Genomic DNA, 19,094 nt, shown 5'->3' on the forward strand with positions numbered 1-19,094 from the left:
TGGACTCCTACGGCACAGAGAGTCTTGCCTTCCTGCTCGCACCTGGTCAATGTATCCTTCACTTGAGGTCCAAACAAGGCAGAGCCATCAAAGGGGGTGTTAGTGAAGGACGCCTTGAAGGGGTCAGCAGAATTGCAAAGCCGCATCCAGGCGTGTCTCCTTAGAGCAACGCCCGTGCCTGCAGCCCTACTCGCTCCATCGGCTGCATAGGAAATGAGCCGCATGGAGGAGTTGACAATAGAGTTTACGGTCCCCAGCTGGGAGTTGATCTTTTCCTGAGACCCCGCAGCTGATGGGTCCTGTAAGGTATCACCCAGTTCCTTGAGAAGGTCTCTCTGGAGACGGGTGAAATGGCACAAATAATTCAGCGACCGCATAGCAAAGGTCGCTGAGGAAAACATCCGCTTGCCATACCTGTCCATAGTCCTAGATTCCTTATTAGGAGGATGGACAGGTACTGAAGGGTCAGCCAACTCCTTTTTAGTGGCCGTCACCACCATGGCATCAACAGGGATGCCCTTAGTTAGAAACTGCTTGTCAGAAGGGGTTGTAATAAATTTTGTAGGCCTCTGGGGAGTTGGTTCCATAGTATCTGGAGCCCTCCACGCCTTTCGAGCCTCCACATCCATGAGCGGGTTGAAAGGCGGAGTCACCCAGGAGGTGGAAGGGCGAGAACGGAATGCATCCAGGTACACCGACTCGTCCTCAGAAGGGTTAAGAGCAGACCAGTTTCCCCTCTACTTAAGAATCTCCAGGATGTCAGAAAATGAGACATCCTCAGAGGGGGACCTTGGGGACCCTTCTGAGTCATCCAAGTCAGTGTCCGATGTGACTGACTCAGGGGAGTCTACATGCTTCCTCTTGCATTTTCTCTTTTGAGGGGGCTCCCCTGAAGGATCAGGGGAGGCCTCGGAAGAGGAGGATACGCCCAATGGGGCTACCTGTAGCGTCGGTTCTCCACGCTCGGGATCGGGAGAGCGGGTAGAGACTGAAGCAGGCACCACAGAGGGAGGAGCTGAAGGAGCCAACCGTGGAGCAGGCGCAGGGGCCAGCACACTCCTCATGACCTCAAAGGCACCCCTATCAGGCAGGGAAGGGGGTCCCCACTCCGAAGAGACAAGGACTCCTCCCGGCACCGAGAGGGACAGCTCCGAGGCTGATGTCGGGGCCGAACTCACCTGCACCGAAGCTCCAAGAGGGAGAACGGGGTCGGACAAGGGTCTGATGCCACTCGCCCCCTCGGAGCCGACGAGAGAGTCCCGGCGCCCGGATCCCTCCAAGGATGGAACCAAGGAAGAGATCGGAGCTGACGAGGGAGCCGAAAGGAGTAGTATTGGCTCCGACGTTCCCGACCTCTACGATCTCCGGCTCCGGACTCACAGGAAGAGTCGGAAGAGGAATCGAAGAGGGAGTAGTAAAAGCCACTGCCTGATGAGGAGGGCTATGCAACATTTGGGCCAGTGCCTGCGACTTAAGTAGTCTGCTAATCACCCTCTTGAGGTCATGGTCCAACAGCCTGGAAGACCGAGAGGAATGGGACCTGTGACTCCGCTCCAATAACAAGGGAGACTTCGAAGCCAAATGGACAGATTCCAGGGAAGGAGACCTGGAACGCTTCTTGCTCGAAGACGGCTCCAACAGCAGAGTCGGAGCCGACTGAGGCCTCGAATCATCGGTTCCGGCCGGAACCGATGCAGTGGTAGTAGTAGTAGCACCTCTCAGCGATGGCTACGAACATGGAGGTGACGGTTTGGCGGGCTTGGAAGGTTTACCTGACGAAGGCTTAGCCGGGGAACCTTCAGGCTTTAACAAGCCTCTCAAAATGTTTGTTTCTGGTTCGTGCAGGACTCTTGGACTGAACACATGGCAGACAGAACAAGAGTCCTGGAGGTGCAGAGGGCCCAAGCAATATACACAAGAAATGTGACCATCTGTCAGAGACATCTTCTGACAGCACGAGTCACACTTCTTGAAGCCCGAGACCTTAGTGTCTTTCGACATCCTGAAAACAAGGATGACTGGCAGACAAGGACAACTCAGGGAGGTCTAGTCACAATCAGCCAAACACACGCACACAAAAAGGTTGTAACAGACCAGAATAAACAAAAAAAACCCACACTTATTAATACAATTTAACTAGGCACACACATACATCTACAGACAAAAAAAGTATGGAAGAGGTTTGGCCAAGAGCCTAACTATTAGGTGAGGGGAAAAACTGTACCAAAAACTACCTAAGAGGGAATCCTAAACAGGGATCTAAAGGGTAGTAACTATAAAACACTATCGCTAAGATTTTAACCCAAAAAGCTGACTAAAAACAAGAAAAACATGAATACAACCTGGAGCCGGCAAAAAGACGCAACCTCGTAGCTGAAGCGGCAAACGAGATCTGGGTATATCACGCCTAGCATTATGGGACACAGGATAGCCTCGTGCTGGTAAAAATAGCTCTCGAGCTTTAGTAATAGGTCGAGTCGGAGCCGAGGTTCGACTCCAAACCCATCCAGCAAGAATGAAGACGAGACTGACAACTTAACATGGCAAGTGAACATGGGAACAAAAACTTATTAACAGCATTTACCACTGACACGAAAAACAGACTTGTATGGAAAGCCTCAGAAACTGTATTTCTTCAGAAAGTCCTGAAAATAATATTGCACAGAAAACCCCAGAAATCATACACGAATAAACAGATATTTAAAATTCAAAATAAAAATGGTTACCCAGATACAGTTATGAGCAAGTTTTTTTTAATATGTAAATGAACAGATAAATAACATTTCTAGAAACAATATTTTTTTAAAGACAACAGACCTGAATGCAAAAATAAATAAAATCAGTATTGAGGAGCAGTGAGCGAGCTAAACCTTGCTTTCTTAACACCTTTTAAGCTGAACCCCCCTTGCTTCCTGACGGATTTTCCTTCAAATCCTTTATTAACATAAATGGTGACAATTAAAAAAAAGTACAAATAATAAGTAGTTTGTTACATGAAGAGATATGAACTGGTGTTAACATCAATGGTCTACCTGGTGGTAAGCAATTTATACTGCAAATGTTATAAAATAAAAATATTTCATTTGATAAAAATTAGTATCACACTACATTTCTTTACACGTGCAAGATATATTAATGGCATCTGTGGGTGAACTGTTCATCTGTTCAAGAGTTTTTCAGACTCGTAGAATACAACTAGGTAGTTGACTGCTGTTCTGTGATACTGTACAATAAATGCAACTTATGCACAGCATATTTTCACAATATTTCAACACAGCAATATATATCTATAAAACTGCAAGTTAGATGGCAGAAGTGCTAAAACTGTGTGACTTAACGTTGTGAATAAGATGGCAACATATGTTTTCAAGTAGGTCACACAGCTTTCACAATATTGATACAGGTATGAAAATAAAGCTATTTATAACTGCTTTACCAATGAATCATTTGTACCTTAGGATATCTTCACATTATCTACCTTGCTTTAATGTCATATTTTAACTACCCACAATATGACCATTACAATACACTTTTGCATAACCAATGCAGATATGAAAACGTCATTTTAAATATTTTGCAAACACTCCTTAGTAACACCAGTCCTTTCAATCCCATACTGACTGTTTTACTGTGTGCCTAGCAAACCATGTCAGACTGCAGGTGGCACCCAGCCTCCCAATCTATGACCTATTATTTGAGACAAATTGGACTTAACACTAGAATATTGATAACATTAATACAATGTGTCTCAACAAACAGTTTACTTGTGCTGTGTTTGTATTTCCCAAGAGTCTAGTGCAATTTCTTAGAATACCCACTGCTTGGAAGTACAGTTGTGTACACTTACCATAACTAGATGTTCGAGTGTATTCACTGTTGCAGTCATTACATTTGGGTAATCCTGCTGGCAGGTTGCCCTCAGTCGGCCTGAATTCCAAAGTCTTGGGTCCTCAAGGCTGCTGTCGCCCCTTCCCTGACATCAGGTCATCAGGGGTATAAAAGAAGCAGCCGACGCCATTTTCTTCAGTTTTTCTTGCCCCAGATGTCAGGTGCCCCCTGAAAGGGTAGCCAAAATGTATATATATATATATATATATATATATATATATATATATATATATATATATATGTATGTATATATATATATATATATATATATATATATATACACAAGCACCAATATAAACTTTACCTTCATCTGCAAGCAAATACACCACATAGGCTGTATAAATCAGAGAAGGAAAAAAGAAGTTATGTACTTACCATAACATTCCATGCGAGTTGTTTATCTCGCCTTTATTCTCACTGATGGGTTCGGAGCAGATCCTCGGCTCCTACACGGCCGATAGCAAAGCTCAAGGTTTGCCAGTAGCTCGAGACCAAGCCCCTTATCCCACAATGCACTGCCGGAATTACCTCTGGTCTTGTTTGCTGCTATATACATACATATACATACCCTTTTATATATTTCTACCAAGAACACTTCCCAAGGGGGAAGAAGAAATACTGAATAACCAGGATGGTACTAGCCTCTAAGTCAACAGTCAGCCAGGAGGGGGAAGGAGGGAGGGGACGTGAGAATAAAGGTGAGATAAACAACTCACATGGAACGTTATGGTAAGTACATAACTTCTTTATGTGAAGTTGTTAAATCTCGCCATTTATTCTCATTGATGGGTAGCGTCCCTAGCACCCTCAACCCTGGGTGGCTCATAGGAGTATGTTCTTCAGTACTTTAGAACCAAAAGAAGACCTGTCCTTTGAAGCCTTATCTACTTTGTAATGTGTGATAAAGGTATGAGGCTTAGACCAAGTGGCTGCAGCGCAAATATTGTCAAGGGGCAATTTAGCTTGAAAGGCAGAAGACGTAGACACGGCTCTGGTAGAATGAGCCTTAGGGTTTGTGCGTTAATGGCATGTTCGCATTTTCATAAACAAAGGATATACAATCAGATAACCATTTAGACAAGGTTGTTTTAGCCACTGGATTGCCTTTTCTTGCTTCTGAGAAGGATACAAAAAGTTGGTCTGATTTTCTAATATCCTTAGTTCTGTCAAAATAAAATCTGAGCTGTCTGTGAACATCAAGTTTGTGCAGAATGTATTCCAATTTGTTAGAGTGGTTGGGAAAAAAGACTGGCAGCTCAATGACCTGATTGATATTTGACTCAGAACAGACTTTAGGTAAAAATGAAGGGTTTATTCTGAGAGATACTCTATCAGCATGGAAAATCATGTAGGGTGGTCTGATAGATAATGCTTGAAGTTCTGACACTCTGTGGGCAGAAGTAACGGCCACAAGAAATATTGTTTTCCAGGATAAAAATTTGAGATCACAAGAAGATGCTGGTTCAAAGACAGCATAAGGTTTAAATTCCAGGGAGAATAGGGAATTTTGATCCGAGGTCTCATATGAAGAACACCTTTAAGAAAAGTCTTGGATAATTTATGGCCCATAACATTTGAGCCACCAAACCCAAGGTGAAAATTTGAGATGGCAGCTAACTGAACTCGAACTGTAACAGCTGCCGCACCTTCCTTAAAAATTTTTGTCAAAAATTCTAAAACAGAAGATAGCGGAGCTCAGAAAAGGTCAATGTTCTGTGTGTTGGCCCAAATTGAGAACCTTTTCCACTTACTGCCATATAGCTTCCTGGTAGATGGCTTGTGAGAAATCAAGAGAATTTGTCTTGCATCTTCTGAAATTGAATGAAGCCTGGCAATCAGGGGAAGTGGATTAGCCAAGCAGTCAGTTTCAGGGACTGCAGTGAAGGATGAAGGTCCCCTGACGGGTGCATAAGAAGGTCCGGAACTGGGTCCAGGATCCATGGATCTTCCAACAGATGATGGTGGAGAAACGGAAACCAAATCTGTCGAGGCCAGTAGGGGGTTATGAGTACAACAGTCCTTCCCAGCAATTTTGCTTTCTGTAAAAATCTGGGTGTTAATGGGAAGGGTGGAAATGCATAAAGGAGACTCGGGGGCCAATCGTGTAAAAGTGCATCTCTCGGGGGATGACCGGGAGGTGGTATTAGGGCAAAGTAGCTTCTGCATTTTGAATTGATGTGGCTGGCATAAAGGCCGCAGCAAGGCTGGCCCCATTTGTGGAAAATCAACTCCGCAACCTGTTTGAGAGACCACTCGTGAGGGAACAGTATCGCCCTGCTTAGCTTGTCCGCTGTCGCATTGGATTTCCCCAGGATGTGCATTGCTAACAGAAAACGTTGGGATGACACAGCCCATTGCCAGACCCTGAGGGCTTCTTGACAAAGGGGGTAAGACTTGGTTCTGCCTTGCTTGTTCAAGTACCAGACTACTGACATGTTGTCCGTCTGAATTGCAATAGTTCCTAGAGGAAGAGAGTCCTGAAAGTACTGCAATGCCAGAAGCACCGCTCTCAACTCTAGAGCATTGATGTGCAGATGTGATTCTTGATCTGTCCATGTGCCTTGGGCAGTCTTTCCCTGAAAATGCCCCCCCACCCTATCAGGGAAGCATCCGTGGTCACAGTGGCTACTGGGGGGGGGGACAAAGGGTCTTCCGATTGTGACATGAAGAGACGTCATCCACCACCGAAGGTCTCTCCTGCAAGAATCCGTGATGAGAATCATGTGGTGCATCAGTAGTTTCTGGTAAGACCACTGAGCGAAGAGGAGCCATTGAAGAATTCGCATATCCATCCTTGCGAGTGGTATAGCCAGAATTGCTGCCGCCATCAAACCTAGCACCTTCAATACCTCTGCTGCTGTAGCTTTGTTCTTTGACACCAGTGAGTTGATGTTTTGGCAGAGAAGAAAGACTCTTTCAACAGGGAGACGCAGAGTGGTAGTTGAGGTATCTAACTCTGCTGCTATAAAAACGGTATGCTGCGATGGCGATAAGGCAGACTTTTCGAAGTTGATTGTAATGCCTAATTGATGGCAGAGTGTCAGAGTGTATTGTGTTGTCTGAGTCAATTGATGCCTGGTGGCAGCGGTGAGGAGCCAATTGTCTAGGTATGGAAACACCTCGAATCCTAGACGTCTCAGGTGAGCCATGACTACTGCCATGCATTTGGTGAACACTCTGGGGGCTGTAGTGAGACCAAAGGGCAGGGCTCGAAACTGGTAATGATTGGCTCCCAGCCGGAAGCGCAGATGATCTCTGGGGCATCTGTTCATCTTTATGTGATAGTACGTGTCCTTGAGATCTATGGAGCACATCCAATCGCCTTTCCCTACGAAGGGAAGAATGGACTGAAGCATGACCATTCGAAACTTCTCTTTCTTTATGAACTGGTTAAGTCTGCTGAGGTACAAGACAGGACTCCAGTCCCCTGTTTTCTTTGGTACCAAAAAGAATCTTGAGTGAGTTCCGAATCCAACTTGGTCTACTGGGACTGGTTGGATGACTCTTTTTTTTCTAGCAATCTGTGGACCTCTATGATTGCTTGTTCCCTGAGATTGGGTGGAACATCTGGGATTCTCTTTACAGGAATGGGAGGGGAAGAGAACGGTATGAAATATCCCCTGGAAATTATGCTTTGTACCAAAGTATCTGATGTTATGTTTAGCCAGGCTTCTGGGTACAAAGACAAGCGACCCCCGACTGCCTCCAGAGCTGAACAGTCGGGGCCCCTTTCAGGAGCGCTGGTAGGGTTGACCGAAGAACTGACCCCTGTCACCCTGTTGCTGCGGACCCCCTCTGCCACTGAGGCGGCGTCTTCCGTTATAAACCCTTCCTCTGCCTCTAGAGGGGGTTTCTCCACATGTGTCCTGAAAGGCTCCCTGTGCTTTTCGGAACCACATTTTCCCTCCCCTAGTGCCCTTGGGGTAGGGCCGAGTAGGGGTCGAGAAACGGACTCCTACGGCAGATAAGGTCTTGCCTTCTTGCTCACACCTGGTTACAGTTTCCTTTACTTTGGGCCCAAACAGTGATGAGCCATCAAATGGGGTATTAATAAAGGAAGACTTAAAGGGTTCCGCAAAGGAACAGAGACGCATCCAGGCTTGTCTTCAAAGAGCAATGCCCAAACTAGCTGCTCTACTCGAACCATCAGCTGCATAGGATATGAGATGCATGGACAAGTTTACCACTGAGTTTAAGGTAGCAAGCTGGGTGTTGACTTTGTCGGCCACCCCTGCAGCTACTGTACCCTGGAGAGCATCTCCTAGCTCTTTCAGGAGATCTCTCTGTAGTCTTGTAAAGTGGGTTAAGTAGTTCAGTGATCGCAGAGAAAAAGTTGGTGAACTAAACATGTGCTTCCCATCTCTATCCATGACCCTAGAATCTCTGTTAGGGGAATGGTTAGAGGTGGATGTCTCAGATACTTCCTTTTTGGTGGCTGCAGCTACCACCATGGCATCAACAGGCATTCCCTTTGTCAAAAATGGCTTGTCCACTGGGGCAGACATGAATTTATTGGGCTTATGAGGAACAGGTTCCATGGCCTCCGGTGACTCCCATGCCTTACGAGAAATCAGTTCCATGAGCTTCCTGTAAGGCAGAGACACCCAAGAAGTGGAAGGTTGAGACCCAAAAGCTTTCAAAAGCACAGACTCATCCTCAGTAGGGGTCTTGGACTGCCAATCGCCCATCTGACTAAGGATCTCTAGTATCTCTGCAAAGGAGATATCCTCAGAGGGGGATTGAGGGGACACTTCTGACTCATCTAAGTCCGTATCAGATGTCACTCCCGTGGGGAGTCTAAGTGCCTCCTCTTGCACACTCTCTTCCTGGGCACCTCCTCAGTGGGGGGATCTGGGGAGGTCTCAGAAGAGTAGGGGACGCCGTGTGGGGGTACTTGAGGCTCGGGGTCTCTATGCTTAGAGGGACTGGTAGATGTAGAAGCAGACACAGGAGCTTGAGGGGAGAGGGAAGGCTGAACCGATGCGGACTTTGGTGACAAAACGTGTATGGGATCCATCTCGCCTACATTCATAACTGATGGGGTTCGGAGCCGATCCCTCGGCTCCGACTCGGCCACTATATAGTAGAACGAAGTCTCTAATTGGCTGGCTACCCCTTATCCCAGAATGCACCACGCCTGCTTCCCCAGATCTTGTTTGTTCGCTTTTATATACCTACATCCAGGCACAGAAACATTCCAACAACTGTAACAAACTGAAGTCCTTCAAGAGAAAAACTCAGTAAGTTGCAACATTTCCTCTAAGTCCAATCGGAAGGGGGAAGGAGGGCAGGTACGTATGAATGTAGGCGAGATGGATCCCATACATCCAAAGTTATGGTAAGTACATAACTAAAAGATGTAATGGGATCCTATCTCACCTACATTCATAACTGATGGGACAGCATCCCTAGCACCTAAATCCCGGGTGGCTCATTGGAAAACACTCCTGAGAACTGTGGAACCAAAGGAAGCTCTACCTTGAGAAACCACATCTATCTTGTAATGAGAAATAAAGGTGTGAAAAAGAAATTCGGAGTGAAATGTTACAGAAGTAGCCATTGCCCTGGTAGAATGAGCCTTGACTGGGAATGGTAGCTCTTTGCCGGACTGTGAATAGATGAAGGAGATGCAATCTTTAATCCATTTGGCTATGGTGGTGGTTTTAGCCACCGGTTGACCCAACCTACTTTCCGCAAAGGACCCAAACAGCTGATCTGACTTTCGTGTCTGATTGGTCCTACTTAAATAAAAAACGCAGTTGTCTGTGAACATCCAACTGATGGAAAATATATTCTGCGCTATTGGAGAATTTGGGAAAAAAACACCGGGAGCTCCAAGGATTGTTGAATGCATAAGGGGGATGCTACCTTGGGCAAGAAAGAAGGATTTAACTTGAGAGACACTCTGTCTTTGTGAAAACTCAAATAAGGAGGATTAGAACAGAGAGCCTGAAGCTCTGAGACCCGCTTGGCAGAGGTTATTGCCACCAAAAAAGCGGTTTTCCAAGATAGAAATTTTAAATCACAAGTAGCTGCTGGTTCAAAGGGACGGGCAGTTAAAGAAGCTAGAACCATATTCAGATCCCAAAGGGGCACAGGATGGGCTACTGGGGGCCGAAGGAGCCACGCTCCTTTAAGGAAAGATTTGCAAAGCCTGTTTGCCATTAAGGAAGGCTCAAAGGAGACATGAAAATCAGAGATAGCTGCCAGTTGGACTTTAATTGTGGAAACTGAAGAGCCCAAATGAAACAAAGAAGCCAGGAATTCTAAAACCTGAGGTACTGGGGCGGTAAGGGGATCTATACCTCATTGCTGGGCCCAAACAGCAAACCTCTTCCACTTGCTGGAATACAGTTTAATAGTGGAAGGTTTGTGAGAAGAGGACAAAATGTGGATGACGTCTGGAGAAAAAGAGTTATCTCTGACTAAGGTTGGAAGTGGAGTAACCAAGCGGCCAACCTCAAGGATCTGAGGGATGGGTGAGACTGTCCCAACTGATGAGTCAACAGGTCGGGCACTAGGTCCAGAAACCATGGGCCCTCCACCGCATACCTCAGAAGGAAGTGGAACCAAACCTGATGAGGCCAGTGTGGAGCGATCAAAATCATGTCGCTCCCTAGATAAATCGCCTTCTGTATCACCTTCAGGAGAAGGGGAACCAGAGGGAAGGCGTAAAGTAGACCGGGGGGCCAACTGTGAGCTAGAGCGTCCCTGGGAATCTGCCCCTGAGAGGGAGTCAGAGTGAAGAAGTCCCTGCATTTCGCATTGTGAGGACTGGCGAACAAGTCGCAACAAGGGAGGCCCCACTTGGCGAAGATGTTTGCAGCCACCCTGTCGTTGAGGGACCACTCGTGGGGTAACAGAAGAGTTCTGCTCAGCCTGTCTGCAATCACATTGGATTTCCCCGAAATGTGCATTGCCACTAGGAAACGCTGGGTAGAAATCACCCAATGCCACACTCTCATGGCTTCTCGGCAAAGAGGGTAGGACCTGGTTCCGCCTTGCTTGTTTATGTACCAGACTACCGACATGTTGTCGGATAGGATCGCAATAGTACCCCGTGGAAGAGCATGATGAAGTGCTTGCAACACCAGTAGCACCGATCTCATTTCCAGGATATTGATATGTAAGTGTGTTTCGTGAGCCTGCCACGTACCTTGGACAGACCTGTCCAGATAATGACCCCCCCCCACCCTGTCTGGGAGGCGTCCATGGTCACCGTGGCGACGGGAGGCTGAAAGGCAAAGGGTCGCCCCTGGTCCAGGTTGGACCGAAGCAGCCACAAACGTAGATCCCGACGGCAAATTTCGGTAATCTGGACCAAATGGTTCAGGGGAAGTTCCTGAAAAGACCATTGAACTGACAGTAGCCATTGCAGCACCTGCATGTGCAGCCTGGCTAAGGGGACTAGTAGAATAGTCAAGGCCATCGTGCCCAATAACTGCAGAATCAGTCTGGCCTGAACTCGTGATCTGGGTAACAGGGTTTGAACCTGAGACTGCAGGACCCGAATCCTTTCTACAGGCAAGAATGCCCGCATTCTTCTTGTGTCTAACTCTGCGCCTATAAATGTAATACGCTGAGACGGCTGCAGCACAGATTTTCCCCAATTGAACGTGATCCTAGTGAATGACCCAAACTGACTGTGGTCATAAGAGCCGGAACTAATAGATGCTTGGAGGTGGCAGTAAGGAGCCAGTCGTCTAGATAGGGAAACACTTGGAATCCTAGACTTCTCAAGTGAGCTGTCACCACTGCCAGACACTTGGTGAACACCCTGGGGGCTGTGTTGAGACCAAAGGGCAGTGCTCGGAACTGGAAATGACTGGTTCCCAGGCGGAAGCGTAAATGACTCCTGGACTCTTGACTTATCAGAATGTGATAGTAAGCGTCCTTGAGATCTATGGAGCACATCCAGACATCCTTCTCCAATAACGGGAGAATGGACTGAAGGGTGACCATTCGGAATTTGGATTTTTTTACAAAGCAATTCAATGAGCTGAGGTCCAAAAATAGAAGTTATGTTCTTACCATAACGTTCCATGTTAGTTGTCTTCTTCTCGCCTTCTTCTTGCTGGATGGGTTCGAGCCGACCTCGGCTCCCGACTCGGCCACTCTTAAAGCTTCGAGTTGGTTCCACCGGCTCGAGGCTCCCCTTATATCCCACAATGCTAGGCGAGAGTTACCTCAGATCTCGTTTGTAAGCTAACCTCAGCTTATAACAGAAACAGTATAACTGTAAAAACGGAATCCACCTCTAACAACAGGAAGAAGAAGGGTGACCTACATCCTGAAACAAGAAATATGCATAATAGCATATGACTAAGAAAGAGGTGGTAGAAAGAGAGGTCACGATCACAACTCCTCTAGGTCTGTCCAGGCCAGGGGAAGGAGGGTGGGGCAAGAAGAAGGCGAGAAGAAGACAACTAACATGGAACGTTATGGTAAGAACATAACTTCTATATGTTAAGTTGTCTATCTCGCCTTCATTCTTGCTGGATGGGAGCGTCCCTAGCACCTTGTCCCGGGTGGCCTAACGGAACAGACTCCTGAGAACAGTGGAACCAAAATTAGCTCTATGCCTAGAAGCTAAATCCAACTTATAATGGGAAATAAAAGTGTGAGGAGTAGCCCAAGTAGCCGCTGCACAAATGGTGTCAATAGGCAGTCTGTCTTGGAAGGCTAGAGAAGTAGCCAAAGCTCTGGTGGAATGGGCTTTAGGCTTATTAGGCAGTTTTGGTGTCTAATCTCATAAACAAGGGTAATCAGAGATGTTAGCCATCTGGATAAAGATACCTTTGAAACTGGAAGTCCCTTTCTGCTTTCGCATAGGAGACAAACAGCTGATCAGATCTTCTGAATTGTTTAGTCCTGTCCAAGTAGTACCTTAATTGACGATGAACATCCAGACAGTGTAATTTTTGTTCAGACCTATTTGAATACTCCGGAAAAAACAGGGAGGTCAATGCATTGGTTTAGATTTGATGTTGAAACCACCTTAGGCAAAAAGGACGAGGTTAGTTAAGGAAACTCTGTCCTTATGGAACACAAGGTAAGGAGAATGACAACTGAGTGCTTGAAGTTCTGAAATTCTTCTAGCTGATGTGATAGCCACCAGAAAGAGAGTTTTCCATGATAATAACTTTAAGGAACATGAAGCTGCAGGTTCGAAAGGGAAAGAATCAAAGAAGCAAGAACTAAATTTAGGTCCCAAGGAGAAGGAGGATTTCTTACAGGAGGTCTGAGAAGAAAAACTCCTTTCAAAAACTTTGCAGAGTTTGTGGGACATTAGGGCAGATTCAGAAATACCCACATGGAAATTAGAAATAGCTGCCAATTGAACCTTAAGAGTAGATGGAGATGAACCTGCATGGAAGAGTTCAGCAAGAAAATCAAGGACTAGTTGGATGGAAGCGGTGAAAGGATCTATGTCCTTTCCTTGTGCCCAATATGAAGCGTTTCCACTTACTCAAATAAATCTTTTGAGTGGAAGATTTATGGGAAGCTATCAAAATATCTCTAACAGAGTGAGATAATTGAGGAAGCCTGGCTACGGTTGGAAGTGGAGGAACCAAGCAGTGAGGTTCAGAGAGGGAGGGAGCGATGAAACTGACCGACTGATGGATCAAAAGATCTGGAACTAGGTCCAGATTCCACGGTCGCTCAAAAGAAATCGATGCAGAAAGGGGAACCACACTTGTCGAGGCCAGTAAGGAGCAATGAGGATCAATGAGGCCTTCTGAGCGATAGCTTTCTGTATTACTTGAGAGATCAGTGGGAAAGGAGGAAATGCATACAGAAGTCCCGGGGCCAAACTTGGACTAGCGTCCCTGCTGGGTTGGCCTGGTAAAGGGAATAGAGTGAAGTATTCTCTGCACTTGCTGTTTTGGGGAGTAGCAAAAGATCGCAGCAAGGCTGACCCCACTTGAGAAAAATCTCTCACTACAGAGTCTTTCAGAGACCACTCGTGAGGCATGAGAATAGCTCTGCTCAACTTGTCCAATGTGATTGGACTTCCGGGGATGTGCGTTGCTATCAGAAAACGCTGAGAAGAAATAAGCCCATTGCCACAGTCTGAGTGCTTCTCGACACAGGGGTATGATCTGGTTCCGCCTTGTTTGTTGATGTACCACACTACAGACATATTGTCTGTCTGGATTGCAATCGTTCCCAAGGGAAGAGAGTGTTGAAGGGCTTGCAACGCTAAAAGCACTGCTCTCATCTCCAGAACATTTATGTGCAAGTGGCATTCGTTTGGTTGCCATGTGCCCTGGACTGTCCTGCCCTGATAATGCCCCCACCCGATCAGGGAGGCATCCGTTGTCAGAGTAGCAACGGAGGAGGTGGAACAAATGGTCTCCCCAACAGGAGCTGGGGAAGACATCCACCACATGAGATGCTTTTTGCACGCCGTGATCATAATGGTGTGAGACATTGGAAGTTCCTGGTATGACCATTGAGAAAAGAGCATCCACTGAAGGATCCGCATGTGGTATCTGGCCAATGGAAGGAGGGTATGGCGCTGCCATGATTCCTAACACCTTTAGAACTAACCTGGCTTTGGCTCTGTTGTTGTTGAGAAGTAGTGATACCAATTTTTGAATGTCTGATATCCTTTGGTTCGTTAGTGTTGCAGACATGTTTACAGTATCTAAATTTAGCCTATGTAGGTAATAGTACGACAAGGCGACAAAACAGACTTTTCAATTTATTGAGATACCCAGTTTTGACAGGCCTTGAAAAGTGTAATCTCTGGCCATCAGAGGAGATGCTTGGTGGGAGCTGTGAGGAGCCAGTCGTCCAAATATGGAAACACCTGGAATCCTTGTCATCTCAGGTGAGAAGCTACCACTGCCATGCATTTGGTAAACACCGGGGCAGTGGTGAGACCAAAGGGCAGGGCCCTGAATTGAAAATGACTGGTTCCCAGCCTGAAGGCGGAGGAATCTTCTGGGCGTCTGTTCATTTTATGTGATAGTACAGCGTCCTGAAGGTCTATAGAGCACATCCAGTTTCCTTTTCCCAATAGGGGAAGAATGGATTGCAGCGTGACCATCAATCTTGTTTTCTTGACCGATCTGTTCAAGATACTGAGATCCAAAATTGGTCTCCAGTCCCTGTTTTCTTTGGAACTAAAAAGAACCTTGAGTAGATTCGGATCCTAGTTGGTCTGCTGGCACTGGCTGAATAGCTCTTTTGCAAGCAGTTTTGAAATTTCCAAAGCTGCTATATCCCTTTGAGGGTGGAACATCTGGAAGGGATTTTTGACTGATTTGGAAAACGAAGAAAGGGAATAGAATAGCCTTCGAAATGATGGACTGTACCCATTTGTCTTGTGTCAAGGATAGCCAGGCTTCTGGGTACAGTGACAATCTTCCCCGACTGCCTCGAAGATGGGCAGTCGGGCAACACCCCAGGGATGCTGAAAGGGCTTATCGGAGGACGTGTCTCGATTGCCCTGGTGCTGCGGACCCCCTCTGCCTCTAGGGCGGGGTGTACCATTGTTGTTCCCCCTCTGCCTCTGGCGGGAACCGACTCTGTCGTCAGGCGAAGTCCCTTGAGATTGTTTACGGAACCACATCTTTCCCCTTCTGGCCTTTGGGGTAAGGCCTAGAAGGAGTAAACGGACTCGGCGGCAGAAAGGGTCTTGCCATCAGTCTCCGCACCTAGTCAGGGTTTCTTTCACTTGTGGACCAAAAGAGATGATCCATCAAAGGGGAGTTAAGTGAAAGAGCGTCTTGAAAGGTTCTCAAAATTGCATAGCCGCATCCAGGCGTGCCTACGTAAGGCTACCCCTGTTCCTGCGGCTCTGCTGCGCTCCATCGGCCGCATAAGAGAGGAGGCATGGAGGAGTTGGAAATAGAATGGGATAGCCAGCTGCGTGTTCATTTTCTCTTGGAAACCCTTGGCTGTAGGGTCCTTCAGCATTTCACTCGCTTCTTTGATCAAGTCCCTTTGAAGACGAATGAAATGGCACAGGTAATTCAGCTGAGCGATAGTAAATGTCGCTGAGGAGAACATCCGCTTCCGTACCTATCCATGGACCTAGATTCCTTGTTAGGTGGATGGACAGGCACTGAAGGATCAGCCAGTTCCTTCTTTGTGGCGGCAGCTACCACCATAGCATCCACAGAGACTCCTTTTGATAAAAATTCCTTGTCTGATGGAGCTGTGATGAATTTGGAGGGTCTCCTGGGAGTGGGGTCCACTGAATCAGGAGCCGTCCATGCCTTTTAGCAACCACCTGCATGAGGGGGTCAAGGGGACACCCAGGAGGTGGAAGGGCGAGAGCCAAGCGCCTCAAGATACACAGATTCGTCCTCCGAAGGGTTGAGGGCTGGCCAATTTCCCCTCTGTTTAAGGATCTCCAGAATGTCTGCAAATGAGACATCTTCAGAAGGGGAACGGGGAACCCTCAGAATCATCCAGATCTGTGTCCGACGTGATAGACTCAGGTGAGTCAATGTGCTTCCTCTTGCACTTCCTCTTCCGAGGGGCTCTTCTGCCAAATCAGGAGAGGCCTCGGAAGAGGATGAAATCCCAAAGGAGCTCCTGAGGAGTTGGCTCTCTGCGGTCTGGGATGAGGGAGTGAGTCGACTACCCTGAGGCAGCATAGAGGGAGGGGCTGGCGGAGCCGACTGTGGAGTAGAGCCAGGCTCTAACACACTCCGCATGACCTCAGCACCCCTGTCAGGCAGAGCCAGAGGTCCCGCTCCGACTGGGAATGGTAGCTCTTTGCCGGACTGTGAATAGATGAAGGAGATGCAATCTTTAATCCATTTGGCTATGGTGGTGGTTTTAGCCACCGGTTGACCCAACCTATTTTCGCAAAGGACCCAAACAGCTGATCTGACTTTCGTGTCTGATTGGTCCTACTTAAATAAAAAACGCAGCTGTCTGTGAACATCCAACTGATGGAAAATATATTCTGCGCTATTGGAGAATTTGGGAAAAACACCGGGAGCTCCAAGGATTGTTGAATGCATAAGGGGGATGCTACCTTGGGCAAGAAAGAAGGATTTAACTTGAGAGACACTCTGTCTTTGTGAAAACTCAAATAAGGAGGATTAGAACAGAGAGCCTGAAGCTCTGAGACCCGCTTGGCAGAGGTTATTGCCACCAAAAAAGCGGTTTTCCAAGATAGAAATTTTAAATCACAAGTAGCTGCTGGTTCAAAGGGACGGGCAGTTAAAGAAGCTAGAACCATATTCAGATCCCAAAGGGCACAGGATGGGCTACTGGGGCAAGGAGCCACGCCCTTTAAGGAAAGATTTGCAAAGCCTGTTTGCCATTAAGGAAGGCTCAAAGGAGACATGAAAATCAGAGATAGCTGCCAGTTGGACTTTAATTGTGGAAACTGAAGAGCCCAAATGAAACAAAGAAGCCAGGAATTCTAAAACCTGAGGTACTGGTGCGGTAAGGGAATCTATACCTCATTGCTGGGCCCAAACAGCAAACCTCTTCCACTTGCTGAATACAGTTTAATAGTGGAAGGTTTGTGAGAAGAGGACAAAATGTGGATGACGCCTGAGAAAAAGAGTTATCTCTGACTAAGGTTGGAAGTGGAGTAACCAAGCGGCCAACCTCAAGGATCTGAGGGATGGGTGAGACTGTCCCAATTGATGAGTCAACAGGTCGGGCACTAGGTCCAGAAACCATGGGCCCTCCACCGCATACCTCAGAAGGAAGTGGAACCAAACCTGATGAGGCCAGTGTGGAGCGATCAAAATCATGTCGCTCCCTAGATAAATCGCCTTCTGTATCACCTTCAGGAGAAGGGGAACCAGAGGGAAGGCGTAAAGTAGACCGGGGGGCCAACTGTGAGCTAGAGCGTCCCTGGGAATCTGCCCTGAGAGGGAGTCAGAGTGAAGAAGTCCCTGCATTTCGCATTGTGAGGACTGGCTTAACAAGTCGCAACAAGGAGGCCCCACTTGGCGAAGATGTTTGCAGCCACCCTGTCGCTGAGGGACCACTCGTGGGTAACAGAAGAGTTCTGCTCAGCCTGTCTGCAATCACATTGATTTTAAATGTGCATTGCCACTAGGAAACGCTGGGTAGAAATCACCCAATGCCACACTCTCATGGCTTCTCGGCAAAGAGGGTAGGACCTGGTTCCGCCTTGCTTGTTTATGTACCAGACTACCGACATGTTGTCGGATAGGATCGCAATAGTACCCCGTGGAAGAGCATGATGAAGTGCTTGCAACACCAGTAGCACCGATCTCATTTCCAGGATATTGATATGTAAGTGTGTTTCGTGAGCCTGCCACGTGCCTTGGACAGACCTGTCCAGATAATGACCCCCCCCCCCACCCTGTCTGGGAGGCGTCCATGGTCACCGTGGCGACGGGAGGCTGAAGGGCAAACGGTCGCCCCTGGTCCAGGTTGGACCGAAGCAGCCACAAACGTAGATCCCGACGGCAAATTTCGGTAATCTGGACCAAATGGTTCAGGGGAAGTTCCTGAAAAGACCATTGAACTGACAGTAGCCATTGCAGCACCTGCATGTGCAGCCTGGCTAAGGGGACTAGTAGAATAGTCAAGGCCATCGTGCCCAATAACTGCAGAATCAGTCTGGCCTGAACTCGTGATCTGGGTAACAGGGTTTGAACCTGAGACTGCAGGACCCGAATCCTTTCTACAGGCAAGAATGCCCGCATTCTTCTTGTGTCTAACTCTGCGCCTATAAATGTAATACGCTGAGACGGCTGCAGCACAGATTTTCCCCAATTGAACGTGATCCTAGTGAATGACCCAAACTGACTGTGGTCATAAGAGCCGGAACTAATAGATGCTTGAGGTGGCAGTAAGGAGCCAGTCGTCTAGATAGGGAAACACTTGGAATCCTAGACTTCTTGTGAGCTGTCACCACTGCCAGACACTTGGTGAACACCCTGGGGGCTGTGTTGAGACCAAAGGGCAGTGCTCGGAACTGGAAATGACTGGTTCCCAGGCGGAAGCGTAAATGACTCCTGGACTCTTGACTTATCAGAATGTGATAGTAAGCGTCCTTGAGATCTATGGAGCACATCCAGACATCCTTCTCCAATAACGGGAGAATGGACTGAAGGGTGACCATTCGGAATTTGGATTTTTTTACAAAGCAATTCAATGAGCTGAGGTCCAAAATGGGCCTTAAGTCCCCTGTCTTTTTTGGCACCAAAAATAGTCTTGAGTAAGTTCCTGATCCGATCTGGTCGGGGACA

The 19,094-nt window shown here is 47.3% G+C and overlaps 1 protein-coding gene across 1 annotated transcript in view; it reads right to left on the reverse strand.

Annotated features, from left to right (window-relative positions):
• The window catches only part of SMARCAD1 (SWI/SNF-related, matrix-associated actin-dependent regulator of chromatin, subfamily a, containing DEAD/H box 1), a 3,333,959-nt gene that overhangs the window by 11,801 nt on the left and 3,303,064 nt on the right, over positions 1-19,094 (reverse strand). The window lies entirely within an intron of this gene.

Source organism: Protopterus annectens, chromosome 2.part0, assembly GCF_019279795.1.
Source record: "Protopterus annectens isolate FY-2018-M chromosome 2.part0, PAN1.0, whole genome shotgun sequence".
Classification (NCBI taxonomy): Eukaryota; Metazoa; Chordata; order Ceratodontiformes; family Protopteridae; genus Protopterus; species Protopterus annectens.